This window comes from Heteronotia binoei, chromosome 8, assembly GCF_032191835.1.
Source record: "Heteronotia binoei isolate CCM8104 ecotype False Entrance Well chromosome 8, APGP_CSIRO_Hbin_v1, whole genome shotgun sequence".
NCBI classification, from domain to species: Eukaryota; Metazoa; Chordata; class Lepidosauria; order Squamata; family Gekkonidae; genus Heteronotia; species Heteronotia binoei.
Window position 1 is genome coordinate 8,571,371 of NC_083230.1, and position 21,719 is coordinate 8,593,089.

Consider the following 21,719-nt stretch of genomic DNA (forward strand, 5'->3'; position numbering starts at 1 on the left):
CTCAGTGGTAGAGCATCTGCCTGGTAAGCAGAAGGTCCCAGGTTCAATCCCTGGCATCTCCAACTAAAAAGGGTCCAGGCAAGTAGGCGTGAAAATCCTCAGCTTGAGACCCAGGAGAGCCGCTGCCAGTCTGAGTAGACAATACTGACTTTGATGGACCAAGGGTCTTTCTGTATAAGGCAACTTCATATGTTCATGTTCAAGAGATTGAAGCATGGAATTGTATTATTCCTACCTGTATTTTCTTTAAAAATTACCCTTTCCTCACAGTAGCCTCAACTAGTGGTTCTCATCCATTTTTGTACCTTACATCCCACCAATGCTCTGTCAAAGAACTTGCATCCCACCATAACAGAAATAAAGTTCCACTTTTTCAGAGAAAGGACATTTTATATGTTTACAGGCATTCTGTTGTTAATACTGTTATTAATGTTACCATGCTAGAATGTCACAGTTGGACAATCCATGGTAGGTGATGTCGGTAAGAGACAGCACATCATACTTGCAAGTGAACATGGGGATTTAGATTATGTCAATTTCCATTTCAATTCATTTATTATGACAAAAGCCAGCAATATTTGTCAGTTCACAATAATAGCTTAAAAAAAAAGTAATAACATAGAAGTAAAATCATTGGTATTGAAAGAATAAAATCCAGTGTAGATAAAAACAAGTTACAGTATATCTTCAAAGTATTTATATTTTCTAATCATTGAGCAACAAAATCTAACCATAGCGTAAGATACAAAGCTCTGAGAATCTTCTAAGGGGAAGTTATGCAAGATTTATGGCCTAAATTTCAGATAGGATTGCAAAGGGTTAAATTTAGACAAAAGTGGTAATATAAGATTAGACTGATCTTCCTGGCAAAGTTTACAGTGCAAAAGTACATGAGTAGTGGTTTCCACCATATTAGACATACATGAGCATAGTTCATGCGTGGGCACTCGCAAAAATTTGTCTTGCAATACAGCAGAGGGAAGTGCCTCAAAATGAGCTCTAATGAGTCTATCTGTAGGGTTTACAGGTAATAGCAGACAAGTACGGAGCAGCTATGAGATTGGACCAAGATTTTAAACATCTAAAACTCTTAGGAAGTAAGGTTTCCTCATTTTGTAATTAAATATCAAGAAGCCTTTGTTCTTGCCTTGTTCAGGCTTCCGCAAAAAAGTCTTCAGGATTTAGACTAATACATTTGATTTTATTAAGAATTAGTGTGGCCCAGTCAAGATAAGGGTCCGAGGCTAAAAAGAACGGCATCAAACCCTTCAGGTTATAATGAATTTTCAACCAAAGAAATATTTCCTGTTCCCAGATTTTTAATTCGACACTGGGTAAATCAGCCTGTTCTCTGAGTATTGCATTAAAAACACTTCTAGGTACACTGAATAAAGATTTAAGAAATTTTGATTGAACTCTTTCGAGAATCAGAAGATTGGCAGACAGTCTGGTTTGTGAACCGTAGAGGAGTTGAGCCAGTGATTTTGCCTGGAAGGTTTTTAAGGCCGTAAGGAGAAAGCCATTACCTTTTCTTCTCAACAGTCTAAGAATGGCATTTGTACTTCTCTCTGCCGAAATAGCTGAAGAAGTCAGATGTACCAGAAATTTTAAATTGTAAGAGAAAGTGATTCTTAGTTATTGGAAATTCTTGACTGGAGACTAGATTCTTGTGGCTGAGAAGAAATCCCAGGATACAGACAAGGAAACTAGCTGGGTGGGACTGAGACACAGGATTGAGGGGCTTGGTAGTAGCACTCGAAGGTGTGAGTCCCGTATGCTAGTGAAGGAGTGTCTGTGAGGGGATTTATCTGGCACAAGTCAGAAGTCCTCAGTGTGAATGGCAAAGAATGTGTGACCCTTTATTATTCTGGGTAAATCAGCCTGTAAATCAGACAACAGGCTGATTTACCCAGTGTCGAATTAAAAATCTGGGAACAGGAAATATTTCTTTGGTTGAAAATTCATTATAACCTGAAAGGTTTGATGCCGTTCTTTTTAGCCTCGGACCCAAGTTTAGGAGCATAATCCATCTCTGCACAAGAGTGTTCCTAATGCTAAGTCAGCACTGCCTGCCTGTTTATAGTTTTTATATATTTTAAAAACTCTGCCTGTCTGTTAAGAATCTAGTTAGCTTTACAAATCTTCTGCCAGTATTTTTATATGAATTTAGCCTGCCCAATTTCTGCTGTTTAGAGATTGTCTGGTTTTGTTAAACGCCTGCCTGCCAACTGATATGTCTATATCAGGGGTGGCCAACGGTAGCTCTCCAGATGTTTTTTGCCTACAACTCCCATCAGCCCCAGCCAGCATGGCCAATGGCTGGGGCTGATGGGAGTTGTAGGCAAAAACATCTGGAGAGTTACCGTTGGCCACCCCTGGTCTATATAAAACCAATTAATATTATTTTACTCTCTTCCTTGCCTTTTGAAATCCAATAAACATATCTTTTGGATTTAAATTTAAAATCTTTTGGTGCCTGGTTTATTTCTGACAGAATTTCATTGTGTGTGCCTGAGTTTCTGGGTAGAGGTGACAGGAAAAATTTATACTGGTCACCCACCCAAGCTGACCCTGACTAGTTCCTCACAGAGACCATTTAATTCTGGATCTTCCTGTCTATTCTAAGCATACTTGGGTACCTCAGGATTGAAAGCCCTGTGTCCTACTTAGACTACTTCTGTGTTCAACGGATGCTATGTTGTACCACTGGTTGAGAACTACTGAACCTCAAGCTTACATCTCCATTACTCATGTTTAACAGTAGCCAGGGCCCCCAATATAACCATGGCTTTAACCACCTTTGAGGTATGGTAAAGAGGAACCTGGTATGGATTAACTATGGCCAGTATCCATGGTTAGGCTAGTGGTTTTCAACCGTAGGTTGGGACCCTCAGATGAGTTGTATAGATCAACCAAAATGACACAGAGCAGTGTTACCTTCAAATCTTATCTTTATAAATGTTTGGGAGTAGCTTTCCCCTGAGAGGGTCCCGTAGACATAGGATAGGTTGTAGAAAAGAACTTTTGTTTACTAAAGTAGGACATGAGTTGGATGAAGTCCAAATGACCTCCTTAATAGAAGCTGGGAAGGTAAATATAGACAATGATGTGGACCAATCTTCTTGTTCTTTCTTCCAAAGCAGTTTGATTGTTGTTGTTAATATAGAAGATTTGTAATATGCAGATAAGTCTGGGTAATTTAAGCCTTCTCGAGAAGTGCATCTTTTAAGAACTTTAAAGCCAGTTCTGGGTTTTTTGAGCTGCCATAAAAAGTTGTTCAGTGATTTTTGCCAGGATTTGAGTAGGTGGTAGATGAACTGGAAATGTGTAAAATACAAAGAGCCATTTGGGAAACAGGATAGATTTTACAAGATGCAGTCTTTTAGAGTAAAGTATGAAGCTTGTCCCAGTTCTTTATGGTTTGAAGAATTTCTTGGGAAATGTGAAGGTGATTGATTATGGCCTTCAGATAGTAAGGACATTGAACTCCAAGGTAGGAGAGTGATTTTGATACCTATTGGTATTGGTACCGTTGGTGAATATGAGATTCTGTATGAAGCAAGATGCAACGGCATTACAGATTATTTTGATTTGTTAATGAGTACGTCAGAGATAGAAATAAAGTGCTTGAGAGTATTTTCCAGCTTCCCCCCAGTGTGTGTGTGTGTGAGTGTGTGTCCCCGTGTCTTTGGTGGCTCAAAGCCCTGATACAGGCCCAGAATGGAGAGAAAGAAGAATAATTATTGGGGGCCTGGGGGGCATGGCAATGGTCACACAGATGCTGAAGCTCAGCATTCTTTTTGTTTGTAGTGTATTGTTGCTGCCTTTTCCTGTCGTATTCAGCCTTGTGGTGTTTAGCATCAGTGTGAGCTTGTGGCGTCCTCTGGGGTTATTTTGGCCTGGCATGGTTGTGTTATGGTGTACCACAGAGCAGGGGTGTCAAAGTCATTTGTTATTAATACCAGATCTGATATAAATGAGACCTTGTCGGGCTGGGCCATGTTGGGCCGGACCATGTGTGTACCAATTTAAGATTAGATAGCAGAGATATAAACTTTTTAAAGGACACAGGCAAATGTGACTTAAAAAACCCTTAAAATAAAACATGCTTAAAACATTAGCACTTGTTGCTCTTTAAAGATGCTTTCTTTGTGTTTCTCCCATGGGATCCATGGAACTGGGCAAAAGAAGCTCTGGCTCTTTTCTTCCTCCCCCAGGAGACCAGGATGGGGAGGAGCCTCAACCAATGGAGAAAATTGTGGTTTTGCTCTGTAGCTCCTGTGCGATTGAGCAAGCCTTGCAAAACAAGCTGAGATGCAGCGAGAGGGAGAAGGAAGCAGACAAGAACCAGTTGCTCGGGAGCCTGATAGGAGTCCTCCAGGGGGCTTATTCGGCCCCCAGGCTGCATGTTTGACACCCTTGCCATAGAGTATGCACCTCAAGGCAGGCAGCTGTTTTCTGCAGTGGAATTGATCTGATTTCAGCTTTCCATCTCCTCCTCCCTCAGTCTTTCTCCACAGTGGGAACCAAAGCAGCTTACATCATTCTCCTCCTTTTGATCCTCACAGTCACAACAACCCAGTGAGGCTGGTTAGGCTGAAAGTCTTTGACTGCTCCAAAATCACCCAGTCAGCTTCTACACAAGAATCTGAATCTGGCAGACCCTGGTCTGAAGTACTAACTGCTACACTGTCCTGGCTGCCATATGGGGCTGCTGCAGTCAGACCTACTGTAGCCTCCTTCCAGGTATCGCAACTGAACTGCACCTTGATCCCAATCCTGTCTCCCCCATCCACAGAATCTGTCAAGGACAAACTCAGCTTCAACCGGCTCTTTCGTAGCCAACCCACCATGACCTCCATCCCCTTGGTTGGATGTTGGAGGACAGTGGCTGACTGGCTGCCCAACAACAGATACAGCTGGGTGTCATATGCATGTTAATGACACCCAAGCGGAAACTCCTTGTCAGCAGGGCAAGGGGGTGTATATAGGAGTTAAAGTACATTGGGGAGATAAGCGCCCCTTGATGGACCCCACATAGCAGGAGGTGCCTAGAGACATATCGTCACCCTGCACCACCCCTTGTCTCTGACTACAGAGAAAGGAGGAAAACCACTGAAAGGTAACCCATATATTCACATGACAGCAAAGTGGTGAGTCATAATATCATAATTGACTGTGTTGAACGCCACTGTGAGCTCAAGTAACAACAGCAGTGCTGACCCGCCTTGATCTAGGTGTCTACAGAGATCGTCTGTCAGGGCTAGGGCAGACACCAGACTGGAACAGGAAGGTCAGGCACCAGGGTTTCTGGAGCCCTAAGCCCTCCCTGCGGTTTCTGGAGCCCTAAGCCCTCCCTGCGGTTCCCCAGTCCTGTGGCAGTGAACACAGCGCGGCAAGGGAGGCGCCAAGTGCTTCTGAGTGCACAGCGCCGTCCTACTGCTCTCGCCTTCCCTGAATGTGTGCTTCTGAAGCACAGACCCAGGGAAGGCAAAAGCGGCTGGGTGGCACATGTGTCGTGCATTCCTTGAGGCATGGAAGCTCCAAGGAGCGCACTATGCACATGTCATCTGGCCGCTTCCACCTTCCCCTGTGCTTTGGAAGCACAGACTTGGGAAAGGCAAAAGCCTCTGGGTGGCACATGCACAATATGCTCCACGGAGCCTACCTTCCCATGGGGAAGGCAGGCTCTGAGGAGCACATGCGCTCCTGTGGCCCACACTGCTCTGCCATTCTTGGCTTCCCAAGAGTGGTGGGGAGGCGCAGGCACTTTGAGGTGTGCATGGCGGGGCTGTCCATCCCCATGGCCAGGTGGCGCCCTTGGCAGGTGCCTACTTGGCCTACTCAGATGCACTGGCCCTGGGAATGGGTCTAATGCTGATGTGTCCTCCAGGAAACCCTGGAGCTGCTTGGCTGCTCTCTCAATTGCCTTACCCAGGAATGACAAGTTTGAAACTGGGCAGTAATTGGCTGGATCCAGGGCTTTTTTGTTGCAGGAACTCCTTTGCATATTAGGCCACACCCTTCTTATGTAGCCAATCCTCCAAGAGCTTTCAAGGCTATTATTGCAGGGCCTACTGTAAGTTCTTGGAGGACTTGCTACATCTGAGGGGTGTGGCCTAATATGCAAAGGAGTTCCTGCTACAGAAAAAGCCCTGACTGGATCTAAGGGATCCAAAGATCATGGCTCTCCTCTTCTCCATTTTATCCTCATGAGAGCCCTGTGATGTTTGTTTGTCATATGCTTACTAAGTTATAAATAGGGTTGCCAAGTCCAATTCAAGAAATATCTGGGGACTTTGGGGGTGGAGCCAGGAGACATTGGGGGTGGAGCCAGGAACAAGGGTGTGACAAGCATAATTGAACTCCAAGGGCGTTCTGCCCATCACATTTAAAGGGACAGCACATCTTTTTAAATGCCTTTCTTCCATAGGAAATAATGAAGGATAGGGACACCATCTTTTGGGGCTAAAAGAATTGGACCCCCTGGTCCAATCGTTTTGAAATTTGGGGGGTATTTTGGGGAGAGGCACTAGATGCTAAACTAAAAACTTGGTGCCTCTATCTTAAAACATAGCCCCCCCAGAGCCCCCAATACCCGCAGATCAATTCCCCATTATTCCCTATGGGAATCGTTCTGCCATAATATAGTGAATAATATAGTGCCCAGTAGACATTTCCCTCCCCCCATGCTTTCTAAAGTGGGGGGAGGGCCTCCAGACCAGGGAATCCCCTGCCCCCTCCCTCTCTCTCACACACAAATACTTACTGGGTCTTGTTCCTGCAGAACTTTACTTGATCTGAAAACGAAAGCAAAACAAAGGGAGGGGCCGTTCTCCGAAGCCCTTCCTGTTTCCTGCTTCCTGCTCAGTCTTAAAGGCACATATTTTAAAACGGACCTGCAGGAGCTCTAAAACTACATGGTGATTGTGGGGGGCGGGGCTTTCCCCGCCGGCCAGCTGGCTGTGGGCGGGGAGAAAGCTGTAAAAACGGGGGATCCCCCGCTGGGACCTGGGGATTGGGAAGCCTAGTTATAAACCATGCACATATGTTGTTAATACAGTAAAACAAGTATTTCATATGTATTTCTACAAATAGCTAAGCATTTATTTTCCCCATATTTTACAAATATCTTGATATTTTATACCTCCATACATGAAAAATTTATCTGCCTAAGGTCTTCGGCCTGTTAAATTGGGCCTTAGCTACAACAGAACAGCTGCCTGAGAAGAAAGAAGTCATAATCTCTTTTCCAGTTTCAAATTTCTTCCCAGCCTGTCTGTCTGAAGGCCAGTTTTTCCTTTTACCTACCCTGAAACAGCCAGGAGCTGAGACTGAAAGCCTTTGTGAGCCCACTAGTAACTGTACCTTAGCTAGGGTTGCCAAGTCCAATTCAAGGAATATCTGGGGACTTTGGGGGTGGAGCCAGGAGACATTGGGGGCGGAGCCAAGAGCAAGGGTGTGACAAGCATAATTGAACTCCAAAGGGAGTTCTGGCCATCACATTTAAAGGGACGGCACACCTTTTAAAATGTCTTCCTTCCATAGAAAATAATGAAGGATAGGGGCACCTTCTTTTGGGGCTCATAGAATTGGACCCCCTGGTCCAATCCTTTTGAAACTTAGGGGGTATTTTGGGGAGAGGCACTAGATGCTATACTGAAAATTTGGCCCCTCTAGCTCAAAAAACAGCCCCCTCAGAGCCCCCGATACCCACAGATCAATTCCCCATCATTCTCTATGGGAATTGTTCATAGAGGTGCATAATGGCTGTGGGGGAGGGGCTTCCCCCGCCAGCCAGCTGGCAGGGGGGGGGAAGCCTGTAAAACCAGGGGATCCCCTGCTGGGACCTGGGGATTGGGAAGCCTAACCTTAGCCCAGATACAACAAATCCCCAAAAATATTCCCTCAAGCAAATAACATCTTGTAAGGTACTAATCAGCCTTATTTCGCACGGCCTGTAAAGCAGAGATGTTCCACCAGGCTTTTGCTTGAGGACAGTGACAGTTGCCGGGCTGGCACCCCCCTCTCCCCTCCACTTAAGAGTGGGACTGCTCTCAGTGCCTAGAAAGCAGGACTATAGCACATTATAGAGAATGTCCATTGGGTTGCAACTATTTTTAATTCACTGTTTTTATTGGTTTTATGTGTATTTCTTGTTGTATATCGCCTAGAGCCCGGCATTGGCTGGGATAAGGTGATTCACTATTATTATTATTAGTAGTAGTATGTATGTATGTATGTGGTAGGTATTGGATAACTATTCCAAAAATAGGGGACTATAGTGCGTGGAATGCTTTATGGGATTCATGTTTCTTTGATTTTTCAGTTTGTATAAACATGAGAATGTTCAGAGAGGTGGATGTCACAGTATGGCTAGTTTCATGTCTGGAGGCATGTCTATACTCAAGGATTTGAAAAAGTAGAAATGTAATATTTGTGTAGCAAGGAAGTTGATTAAATAAACAGAGATGGCCTAATTTCGTGCTGTTGCTATTACAAAGTGTTTCTTTGTCGATGTGGAAAAAGTAATGGCTGAACTTCATGTTATGATATATATGTAGTCAGCTACCAGAAATTAAACCTAAGCAAAAGAGGACAATATTCTGGCTAAGAACTCAAAATCAAAACAGTTCACAGGGGAACATAACATTGGGTACATTCAGTGCTAGCACAATAATTGCTTACAATGAATAATGTCGGTTATAAAGGAAGACTGCAACATTTTCATGGTTGAGTGATTCAATTAATAACTAAGACCGTTTTCGCACACAGCTTACCACGCAGTCACAATCCTGTTCCCTCCGCAGCGTCCGGTCGGATTTCCCACCATCTGTGCCGGAGTTACAGGAAGTGCCGCGGCTTTTGCGTAGCAAACGTAAACTGGGTTTTAGCGGTTTACGTTTGCTTTTCAAAAGCCGCGGCACTTCCTGTAACTCCGGCACAGATGGTGGGAAATCCGACCAGACGCTGCGGAGGGAACAGGATTGTGACTGCGTGGTAAGCTGTGTGCTAAAACAGTCTAAATCTAATTGTGGATTTTAAAAAAGTCCTCAGTCAGGTAGCAGTTTTTTAAAAAGCTGAATTGTTTTAAAAACATACTGGAGAAAACTGTGGAAGGCAGGTATGGCAAAAGAAGTGTTCACTTTTCTCTGTCTTTTTCACACAGAAGGTTATACCTCTTCAGATGAATGTTTGGGGGGCACATGCAAGCATTTTCCGAAACCACCGTAGAGGGCAGAATTGGAGTCTATACTGGCAGTCAGCAATAGTATATTAGGCCACACACTCTGATGTCACTGGAAGATGCCTTGCCCACCTGATAGAATTTCTGGTGATTGATGCTGGAAGTTCTAGAAAAAGTAAAGACACTATAGCCACTCCAGCAGAGAAACACCGCACATACCTTAGCTTTAAAGCAGATTCTAACACAGTTAAAATTCTTCTCTGAAATGTTCTTTGCTCTTTATTCTGCTGTTTACCTTGTTTGTTGTCAAAACCAATAATAATATATTTTTAAAAAATACTTTTAATAACCACACCTGTCTTGCAAGGGGATATCTCTGACACTTCTCCCAAGATACGTGTGTGTAAGCATCTCGGAATTGACACTGAACATAAGAACATAAAAGAAGCCATGTTGGATCAGGCCAATGGCCCATCCAGTCCAACACTGTGTCACACAGTGGCCAATATATGTGTGTGTGTGTATATAAATACACACACACACACACACACACTGTGGCTAATAGCCACTGATGGACCTCTGCTCCATATTTTTATCCAATCCCCTCTTAAAGCTGGCTATGCTTGTAGCTGCCACCACCTCCTGTGGCAGTGAATTCCACATGTTAATCACCCTTTGGGTGAAGTCCTTTTATCCGTTTTAACCTGACTGCTCAGCAATTTCATTGAATGCCCATGAGTTCTTGTATTGTGAGAAAGGGAGAAAAGTACTACTTTCTCCATCCCATGCATAATCTTGTAAACCTCTATCATGTCACCCCGCAGTCGACGTTTCTCCAAGCTAAAGAGCCCCAAGCGTTTTAACCTTCCTTCATAGGGAAAGTGTTCCAAACCTGTAATCATTCTAGTTGCCTTTTTCTGTACTTTTTCCAATGCTATAATATCCTTTTTGAGGTGCGGTGACCAGAATTGTACACAGTACTCCAAATGAGACCGCACCATCGATTTATACAGGGGCATTATGCTACTGGCTGATTTGTTTTCGATTCCCTTCCTAATAATTCCCAGCATGGCACTGGCCTTTTTTATTGCAATCGCACACTGAGAATGTACAGAGTGCATGTTCTTCATTACTGAGCAACTTGCTGCCTGGCTCCACACATTCCACTGGACAACAGAGTATCCTTTGTACTGCAGGCAGATCCAAGTCCCTTCGCCTCTCTTTACTGCCCCCACCAACATCTCCTGACATTGCTTAGGGGGAATGCACTGGGAACATTCTGCCTGGTGAAAGCTTTATGGCCGTCTTCCCAGACCTTCTGCCAGGGCTCCATTTCTGGGCCACACCTGTCCACCTCCCCACTCCTTCTCTGGCACGTCTACCTGAAGTCTGGCCAACCTGCTCCAGAACCATTCCCATCTTCTCCCCATGACCTGCTTTGGAACTTCAAAACAAGCTACCGAAAGGCAAACACATTGGGCGTTTTCGCACTCACCTTAATCAGCAGCGACGCCCCTCTTCACTGCGCAGGATCGGCGTGGATTTCGCACTAATTGCCGCGGAGCACCCGGAAGAGCCAGAAAGCGCCGGGACTTTCCGGCTCTTCCGGGTGCTCCGCGGCAATTAGTGCGAAATCCGCGCAGATCCTGCGCGGTGAAGAGGGGGTCGCTGCTGATTAAGGTGAGTGCGAAAACGCCCATTTAGTCAAAGTAAGCTCCATGAAACACCCCGGAAACAGACCCAGTTTAGATAGGTCTTTGAATAAAGTGGGAATACTTCCTTGAACCACTTCGTGCTAAAAGGGGGGTGATATTATGAATCCTTTCCGTGGGGGTAAAAAAATCTCCCCAGCGGGTGGAATTCGGCCTAGCCCTATATGCAGAAAGCTATACTCCCTAAGGAAGGGATATTCAAGCAAGCACATCCACCCACCCACCCACCTGCAGCCTGCACTGGTAAAGCCCCAAGCAAAGTGTTATTGCTTGTCTCATTGGTCATCTGCACTGGAGCTCTCTCTAAGGAATGCGGTGCAGAGGATCATGGTCTTGGCCCATTGTGGTGTGTTTGCCTTTTGCAAAGAAGCCTCCCTCCCCATTTTCTTTCATACACACAGTTGTGGAACTGGCAGTGTGTGCATTTGGGGGTTGCAGATTCAGCCTCTAACCTCCCCCTCCCCATTGGCCCTGTTGCAAAGTGACACCCAGAGGTCCTTATTTCCTGCCTGACAAAATACTTGCCTGTTGCTATCCTATTTTAAATCATGGTAAAAACAGGCAGATATATAGACGCCCCTGACTCGGGGTACCTAGATTAACAAAAGCTGACTTGAAACAAGGAGATATGCAAGCAGGGTTCTGAATCATGTTGGAAATATGTATCTGTTCTGTATGTCCTTTGCAATGTTCTAAAGTTCCAGTCATTATAGGGTTAATACTGTGCCTGATTCCCTATTGTCTGCATAACTTGGGAAGAAGATACTGACTGCTGTCAATCAAGGTCTAGAAGCGGGGAAAACCTGTTTTGTTTGTTTGGTCAGTTAGTCAGGTGACTTCCTTTGTTCAGGCAGAGAGGTCAAGAGGGAGGACGTAGCCTCCATTAAGTATGTGGTCTTCTAGTGTAAGGATGAAGTCCTTTAGTGTTTGTTATTTTCACCTCCCAGAACCCTTTCCCCGTGGAAATAAAGATGTTACTGCTTTTTCACGTTAAATGCCTCTCAATGATTATTTGATCCAGTGATCCTTCGCACTGTTTGAGATAAAGAAATAGAATTTCAAACAGAATTCCCTAACAAATCAGAGTGGTGGATGCAACATAATGAGCTAGTTTGGAATGGGTTGGGCTAGCTGGAACCCTGCTAACCCAGCCAGAACAGTGTTCTGGTGGGTTCTGGCTAAAAAAAAAAAAAGCCCTGTTGATTAAAATCCATCTTATTCATTGACTTGGATATTTTAGAGATTGCTCTAAATTAGAAAGGGGCTGCTGTTGGCCTTATTTTGCGATAAGGTGCTGCAGAGCCCATTCTGTGAGGCAGTCCGTTACCAGAAATATAAAATTTAAAGAGGAGAGAAGAGAACAGGCGTTTGTAGCTATGCCCTCTTTTTAAATTAGTAAAAGCTTTCAACATTTTTGGAGCTTGTTTACTTTTCATTCTCAAAGATGCAAGCCCTAGCATGTCAATCAAGGTGCACTGTATTCATTTGGGTGTCATATCTTTTTCTCTACTTATTCATCAAGCCGCCTCCTAGCATACTTGGAGCCAAGTTCACTTGTTACTACTTCCTATGGTGAGGAGGAACGATGAGGTTCATCCTTGTGGTATCCGTGCAGCTCTCCATAGGGCTTTCCTGCCTTTTCCAGCATTAGAAGAGGGGGCAGAACACCCTTCCCTCGGTTCTCTCTCTGCCACTGTAAAGAGGAGCTCACTACCGTGGGGCTAAAATCTTGCACATAAACCACCATACTTTATGTCTACTATTTCTTTTTGAAGAGTATTATGTTTTGAGGTGCCCAGCGTGGAGATAGTTTACTCCCCAAGCAAGACATGAAAGAACATTGGACTTGAAAGCTGTTCTATGAGAAAAAGCCTAGTCTTGCCCTGTATCCGAGAGTCATTCAAACATAGGGTTGCCAATCCCCAGGTGGGGGCGGGGGATCCCCCGGTTTGGAGACCCTCCCCCCGCTTCAGGGTCATCAGAAAGCGGGGGGAGGGGAAGGGAGGGAAATGTCTGCTGGGATCTCTGTTATTCCCTATGGAGATTTATTCCCATAGAAAATCATGGAGAATTGATCCGCGGGTATCTGGGGCTCGGGGGGGGGCTGTTTTTTGGGGTAGAGGCACCAAATTTTCAGTATAGCATCTAGTGCCTCTCTCCAAAATACCCACCAAGTTTCAAAAATATTGGACCAGGGGGTCCAATTCTATGAGCCCCAAAAGAAGGTGTCATCCTTCATTTTTTCCTATGGAAGGAAGGCATTCTAAAAGGTGTGCTGTCCCTTTAAATGTGATGGCCAGAACTCCCTTTGGAGTTCAATTATGCTTGTCACAGCCTTGATATTGGCTCCACCCCCAATGTCTCCTGGCCCCACCCCCAAAGTTCCCTGGCTCCACCCCCAATGTCTCCTGGCTCCTCCCCCAAAGTCCCCTGGCTCCACCCCCGAAGTCCCCAGATATTTCGTGAATTGGACTTGGCAACCCTATTCAAACTTGAGGCCATGATTGAATCCAGAGAGACAGATCCATTTGTTGTCAGTTACAATGGATTAGAAACTGATTTCAGTGCCTTCAGTTTCAGTTGAAAAGGTAAAGGTAGTCCTCTGGGCAAGCAATGAAAAGTTACTAACCCATGGGGTGACATCACATCACGATGCTTTCTTGGCAGACCTTTTTGTGGGATGGTTTGGCATTGCCTTCCCCAGTCATCTACACTTCCCCCCCCAGCAAGCTGGGTACTCATTTTACTGACCTCGGAAAGATGGAAGGCCGAGTCAACCTGGAGCCAGCTACCTGAACCCAGCTTCCACTGGGATCAAACTCAGGTCGTGAGCAGAGTTTAGACTGCAATACCGCAGCTTACCACTCTGTGCCATGGGGCTCCCTTCAGTTTCAGTTATAATGACCCCAAAAGCTCATGTCACTACTACTATGGCACTATCTGGAATAAGTACTTTAAGAGGGACGGTGCTAGGGGAGGGACGGTGGCTCAGTGGTAGAGCATCTGCTTGGGAAGCAGAAGGTCCCAGGTTCAATCCTTGGCATCTCCAAAAAAGGTTCCAGGCAAATAGGTGTGAAAAACCTCAGCTTGAGACCCTGGAGAGCCACTGCCAGTCTGAGAAGACAATACTGACTTTGATGGACCAAGGGTCTGATTCAGTATAAGGCAGCTTCATATGTTCATACATTCAAGAGCTCCTCCCCAAAAGGATCTCAGGAAACACAAACATGCTGATAAAGCCTCATTTTCCAAGTTTTCTTCCTCTTCCTTTTACAAAGTCATGGTTCCAGTAGGGCCATCAATTAGACTCATTGCCAAACCTACAAGAGCCCCCTTGCCATCAGGCCATTTTCCAACATCAATTTTACCAATGTCAGAAGGCAAACTTGCTGATTCCATACCACTGATTCCATGTTATCAACTGTTGTTGTCCCATCAGTTGGATCCAATACATTAATCAGATCTGACAGCTCTCCCTCTGCCTCTTTCTCCCTGGTGTTTCCTCTCGGCTCTCTCGGCTTGGCTTCGCGAACGAAGATTTTAGAAGGGTGCAATAGTCCACGTTTGCTGCAGGCTCGCTGGTGGCTGACAAGACCAATGTGGGACAGGCAGGTCCGGCCACAGCGCCTGCAGGGAAAAGTCTGATTTAGGGTTGGTCCTGTAGCAGTGCGATTCTTCCTCAATCTCCTTTTGTCCTCAAGACCAGCTATGCATGTGTTCTCAAAGGAAGAGACAGCCTGGTGGATGGTGTGCCTCCATGCTTTGCGATCTGAGGCTAGGTCAGACCACTGGTGATGGTTGATGTGACAGGTGCTAAGGGATTTCTTCAAGGAGTCCTTGTACCTCTTCTTTGGTGCCCCTCTATTTCGATGGCCGGTGGAGAGTTCGCCATACAGGGCAATCTTGGGAAGGCGGTGGTTTTCCATCCTAGAAATATGCCCTGCCCAGCGCAGCTGCTTCTTCAACAGCAGTGCCTCGATGCTGGTAACCTCTGCCCGCTTGAGGACTTCAGTGTTGGTCACAAAGTCACTCCAGTGGATGTTGAGGATGGTGCGAAGGCAGCGCTGATGAAAGCGCTCAAGGAGTCGCAGGTGATGACGGTATAAAACCCACGATTCGGAGCCATAGATGAGGGTTGTCATCACAACCGCTTTGTAAACATTGATCTTTGTGCCTTTTTTCAGATGCTTGTTGCTCCACACTCTTTTGTGCAGTCGGCCAAATGCACGGTTTGCCTTTGCCAGCCTGTTGTCAATCTCCTTGTCGATCTTGGCATCTGAGGAGATGATGCACCCCAGGTAGCTGAACTGCTGGACTGTCTTCAGAACTGATTCACCCACAGTGATGCAGGGAGGGTGATAATCTTCCTGGGGTGCAGGCTGGTGGAGAACTTCTGTCTTCTTCAGACTAACTTCTAGGCCGAATAGCTTGGCAGCCTCTGCAAAGCAGGACGTCATATGCTGCAGAGCTGATACCGAGTGGGAGACGAGTGCAGCATCGTCAGCAAACAGTAGCTCTCGGATGAGTTTTTCCATTGTCTTGGAGTGTGCCTTTAGTCGCCTCAGGTTGAACAGGCTGCCATCGGTGCGATAGCGGATGTAGACACCATCGTCCTCATCTAGATCTACTGCGGCTCTTTGAAGCATCATGCTAAAGAAGATCGTAAAGAGAGTTGGCGCGAGAACGCAGCCTTGCTTTACACCTGTGCCTATTGGGAAGGGCTCCGAGAGGTCGTTGCAGTGTCTGACTTGGCCTCGCTGGTCTTCGTGTAGCTGGATGATCATGCTGAGGAACCTTGGGGGACATCCTAAACGTTCCAAGATTTGCCACAGGCCTTTCCTGCTAACGGTATCGAAAGCTTTGGTAAGGTCGACAAAAGTCACATACAGAGCCTTGTTCTGTTCCCTGCATTTCTCTTGGAGCTGCCTGAGAACAAATACCATGTCGGTGGTGCTCCTGTTAGCTCTGAAGCCGCACTGGCTCTCTGGGAGGAGTTCTTCTGCAATGGTGGGCACCAGTCTGTTCAGGAGTATTCTGGCAAGGATTTTGCCTGCGATGGAGAGCAGGGTTATCCCCCGGTAGTTGGAGCAAGGTAGTTGACCCAAGGCCATGCCAGCAGGTGCAAGTGGAGGAGTGGGGAATCAAACCCGGTTCTCCCAGATAAGAGTCTGCACACTTAACCACTACACCAAACCGGCTCTCCGTTGCTTTGCAACAAACAGAACTTTCACATAGCCTTGGAATCATCCCCAGAGGATCAGTTTCCAGAGCAATTCATATACTCTCCAAGTGAAGATTGTGGAGAACTCCCTTGTCCCGAGTTTTAAGGTTTTTTTTCTGAAGGGGCAGAGAGCCCAGAGAGTTCAGTGCCCTGTAAGATTACATCTGTACATAGGAATCTGATGCTAGGAAGTCTCCTGTGATTCCTGGAGATTTCCCAGAATGCTTTCCAGGAGGGCTCCCAGGACACACCTGCTTCCTGGGACAACTGGATCAAGGGGGTGGAGGGAGTGATGTAAAGTAGGTGGAGACAGAGGGTTAAGAAAGCTTCCTTGCAAGGGGAAGTTGTTCTCTCCTCTTAGGAATCCGGCGCTGGTGACAACTTTGAGTTCTGGTAAGCAAGCAGGAAACCATATTTTTCTGACCTTGTGGTATCCTAGGTATTGAGGCATAGAACCTTGTAACTTTTAATGATCGTTAGTGCCTGTCCTATTTTAACATCAGTTAGGGCATGTCTAGAAAAGGGAAAGGGGATTGCATTTTTGGGAAGTGAGTCAGCTTGGCTGGTGGAAGGAGCTGGGACAGAACTGCCGGTGAGGTGAGTGTTAGTTTTGCTTTTCCTAAACTGCTGGGGAGTATTAACTGAGGATGCTGTGTGAGAGAGCACTGTGTGAGGGAGAACGAATGCTTGGAGCTTGCTGGAGAGGGGTTTCTGAGTGCTTCTGCGTTTTGTTTCGGTTTTTGGTCTGGTTTGTTGCTGAGAGAGGAGGGCCTGTTTGCCTGGGGGTGGTTGCTGGCCTGCCCTCTGCTGTTGCTCTGGCTGTTGAGAGCCTTTGAATTGCAGGCTCCTCCTCACCAGAAGTGCAAACATTTGTTGCAAGGCGAAGGGCTCTTGCCCCGTGGCTCTTAGCCTGAGAATCAGGACTGGAGATCCCATAAGTAGTTAAGAAAATTTACATTATTTGGCTCAAGTAGGCATTTGGTCAGTTCTCTAAGTTTCAGGGTACATCAATATACCATGTAAGAATCAGGCCAGCCTTCCAAAAATAGCTACCCCTACAGTTACATTATATCACTCAAGGCATTTAGAAACAGTTTCCTGTCTTCATGTGTAAAAGGCTGAATAGGCCACCAGTGGCATTCATGCTAAGCAATGGTGAACCAGATCGTTTTGCTCAGCCAGTGGGATCGGTTCTCTGCTCCAGGAACGGAGGTGAAGCTTCTGTGGCTTGGTGTGTGGCCGAGTGCAAAACATATCCCTACCTTTCACCCCATCCCTTTTGTTTGGTGACATTCCCAGGTTGCAGTCTTTTTGGCACCTAAGCCAAAAAGGTTGTGGAAAAGGTTGCCTTTATTTTAAGGAATTATCATGGCTGAAAAAAACAGAGCACTCCCCCCTTTCATCTTAAGACCAGCATTTTCCTCTGATTCTCATGCTTTAATATCACCAAGAAAGAGTACATACTCAGGATCTCTTCCTAGCTGAAGTGTAAGTCACTTGTGCTAAAAGATCCTACTCTACAAGCATAAGTACCTTGCAGGACAGTCAGACCAAATTCTATAATGTAGTCAGAAAGATGGCTCTGGAAAACTCAGAAGCAAAGCCTGGAAGTGAAAGCCAGCCATTAGTGTTTGAGTAGTGAGAAGCATACCGGTTCTGGTCATGAATGTTACAATTTGTTCTGTTGTTGCTAGAAATATTTTAATGCACACTATGTCAAGTATGGTAAAATTCCATTGATAATTGATTGTTTTAGGGTCCTCCATAACACTGGTCTGTGAAGTATCTTGGAGGACCAAGGTCTGTTAGTTCTGTTATTCTTTCCCCTCCCCCTTCCTGCTTTATTGCTTGCAAAGCAGAAGTAGAGAGAAACGAAACTAACTTGAGAAGAAGTAATCAGCACCTTCCCATACATTCCTGTTAGGGTGTGCGACACATCTGGGGAAAGCAAGGACAGAGTCCTGATAATGCTATGAGAATGTAGACATTTATGATAGTTTATGTGTGAGAGCTATCCCTCGCCCCCACCCTTTGGAATCCTTTTGAAGTAAGCCTTAAAAGTCTCATATCAATGTATTTGCAGCATCACTCTCAAGAATCTGTTACACTGAAACTATCGGTTTATCAATAAATGTAGTTTTGTAGCAGCTTCAACTCGTCATTGAAACCGCATGCTTGACAGACTAGGGGCATGCAATTTTTAAAAATTATTCGGTATTTTTTTGTGTGGGTCTATTGGACTTGAAAAAATGTCAGTGTTTCTGAAATCCTCCAGATTCCAATACTGGTATGGTATTTGGATCCAAGATTTAAATATATATATATATATATATAGTTGAATAGTGGGTTCAATGCATGGAGAGGCACGGTAGCCGTGATCAACAGCTCTTTATTGTGAAAGCAGCGTGCGTCTGTCTGTCTGTCTGTCTAAAAAGGAAAGCAGAATGAGGGAGGGAGACAGGAGCTCTCTCTCTTCTCTCCATATATATAGGAGCTGCCTATATACAGCTGTGTTTATATAGCAAAGCATCTTGCCTTCCATCCAAACTGAAGCACATAAGAGTATATGCATGGCACTATCCAGGGCAGCACATGCCAGTACTTTGGAGGGGTCTTAAACACCAGTAGTTGCTGGCCATTCCAGCAGAAAGTGGTCAAAGATCTGCTGATGGATCATGGGCTGCCTTGGGAGGTTTTTCGTTTTTATTGCAGATGCAGGGAGGGGGAGGGATCAGTTTGAGCACCACTTACGTTAATCACTTCTGAAGCTTTTAAGGAGTCTTATGGAAGATTCCCCAGGGGGCTACCAGACTACTGTAACAATAAAAGTTTTCCAAGTGCCTTCATATTGCAGGTCAAGGCCTTATTTTCTTTTGTCTCTAACACACTTTTGGTATTCAGTTCTGTGACTGAGAAGTTAGTACAAGACATTTACAAGGAAGTTCTGGAGGTGTAATTCTGCTCCTTTAGAGAAACATAATTTGGAATATCTTGTTCAGTTTTGCGGTGCGGGATTCAATCAGGCAGAATGTCATTTGTATAAAGGCTGTCACAGTCAAAGCAATTTACAAAGTTGGGCAGCATAAGTAGCTACCAAAGGCATCTGAAGGCAGGGTCATCTTTACATTATGTAAACAGCATTACTTTTAACCCACTGGCATTAGATTGTTGCTGCTGAGCCAAATGCACCCCTCTTGGTAAATGAAGCAGAATTTTGTTGCAAGAAGGATATGTAGGATCTGGTTCTTGGGAAAAAGTCCAAAGAAAAAAAAGCTACGGACATAAATGCTCACAGGAAAAAAGCCCACATGGAAAGAAGCCCACATGGAATAGGGTTGCCAAGTCCAATTCAAGAAATATCTGGGAACTTTGGAGGTGGAGCCAGGAGCAAGGTTGTGACAAGCACAACTGAACTCCAAAGGGAGTTCTGGCCATCACATCTAAAGGGACCACGCTCCTTTTAAATGCCTTTCCTCCATAGGAAATAATGAAGGATAGGGGCACCTTCTTTTGGGGCTCATAGAATTGGACCCCCTGGTCCAATCCTTTTGAAACTTGGAGGGTATTTTGGGAAGAGGTACTTAATGCTATGCTGCAAATTTGGTGCATCTACCTCAAAAAACAGCCCTCTCCAAGCCCCAGATACCCATGGATCAATTCTCCATTATACCATTTTTTAAATTAATCCCAACTATGTTTATTGATTTCTTCCTTCCAGATACTTGCCAGAGTCAGTCCTTCTTAGCTTCTTAGATCTATTAGGCCTTAACTACCTCTGCTATTTAAGAAAGAGAAGCTATCACAGAACAGGCAGTAATTTGCCTAACCCAAAACTCAAACATTTTGACATTCCTGAAAAGTATAGGCAACTGATACTTCACGATTCCAATGTGGAAAAATTGAGACAGAATTCTGGTTTTAGGTAATAAGAGATCTATGGAGATGGCACCTTTGATAAAGTGCCTAATATGTTTTACCAATTGTACACACCGCATGTCAAGGTGGGTAATTCATATCCACCATGTGTTTACATTTTACTTAAAAAAAAAGAACATGGACACCTATAATAGAATGTTTGAAAGAATGAAGCTATTGATTCCAGATCCGTCACCTCAAAAGGTTTTAGTGGATTTTGAGAAGACTTGTACGAATGCAGTGAGGATTGCCTTTCCACACGCTAAGTTCAAAGGGTGTTATTTTCACCTGTGTTAGGAAAATCAACAGTGTTGGCTTGAAGACTGAATATGAAACTAATATGAACATAAAAATTACACTGAAATCTCCCGGTGCATTAGCCTTTGTCCCAATCAATGATGTGAGAACTGTTTTTGATGAGCTTGCTGCCACATTTCCAGATGAAAACAGCTACAATGCAGTGCTCACGTACTTCTTTTCGACATATATTGAGAGTGCAGCAGGTAGAGGTCCTCAGTTTCCTATGGAAATCATCATGATGCAGTGTTGGAACAGTCACCAAAGACTATAAACTGTTGTGAGGGATTTCGATTGCAGTCATCCCAGTGTGTGGTCTCTGTTCGATGGACTGCAGAGGGACCTGGCTTGTCACAAACTAATGTTGGCTAATGCACAGGCAGGTTGCCTGGAGGTGAAAAAGAGGAAATATGAGGCACTGCATGACATGGTTGCCACTTTTGTGCAGCGATATGAGCAGGTGGAAGATAAACGTAGTTGCTTAAAGAGATTGGCTAATTTGCAGTGAAGAATTATATCTGAGTTATTGTTGTTAAATAATTGTTGCTTTTACTATTAGGGTTAGATAGTCTTTTGTTGTGGTCACTGGGTGTACCGCATAGTTGGAATTAATTTTAAAAAATGGTATAATGGAGAATTGATCCTCAGATATCTGGGGCTGGGGGGTGTCTGTTTTTTTCAGGTAGATGCACCAAATTTGCAGCATAGCATCCAGTACATCTCCCCAAAATACCCTCCAAGTTTCAAAAGCCCCCAAAGAAGGTGCCCCTATCCTTCCTGTGGAGGGAAGGCATTTAAAAGGAGCGTGGTCCCTTTAGATGTGATGGCCAGAACTCCCTTTGGAGTTCAATTGTGCTTGCCACAACCTTGCTCCTGGCTGCACCCCCAAAGTCTCCTGGCTCCACGCCAAAGTTCTCAGATATTTCTTGAATTGGACTTGGCAACCCTATTCCATTTGGACTTCTTTCTATGTGGGCTTCTTTCAGTATGGGCTTTTTTCTGTGTAGGCTTCTTTCCAAGTGGATTTATTTCTGTGTAGGCTTTTTTCCTGTGAGCATTTATGTCCGTGGGGTTTTTTCTTTAGGCTTTTTTCCAGTTACCATGGGATACTGGCCCCCAAACACCATTTATACATATCTGATTCTCTAGATGAGCATATTGGGACTGCCACAAAGCTGTTTGTGTGATATATCTCAGCAGTGCTCATATAAAGACGCCGTTAGTGAGAACTGGCACATTTATGTGGGTGATGGAATGAGTGTATTGCCTCTGAAATTTGTGTAGATGTATCTCTTTATCTTTGCTTGTGCTCAAATTGTTAAACATTCAATGAATTACCATGTGAGCAAAAGGTTTTGTTTCTTCTTTGAGAGCCAGTTTGGTGTAG

At 44.9% G+C, this 21,719-nt stretch overlaps 1 protein-coding gene across 1 annotated transcript in view; it reads left to right on the forward strand.

Annotated features, from left to right (window-relative positions):
- PRKAR2B (protein kinase cAMP-dependent type II regulatory subunit beta) overlaps positions 1–21,719 on the forward strand; it is a 93,940-nt gene that overhangs the window by 49,261 nt on the left and 22,960 nt on the right. The window lies entirely within an intron of this gene.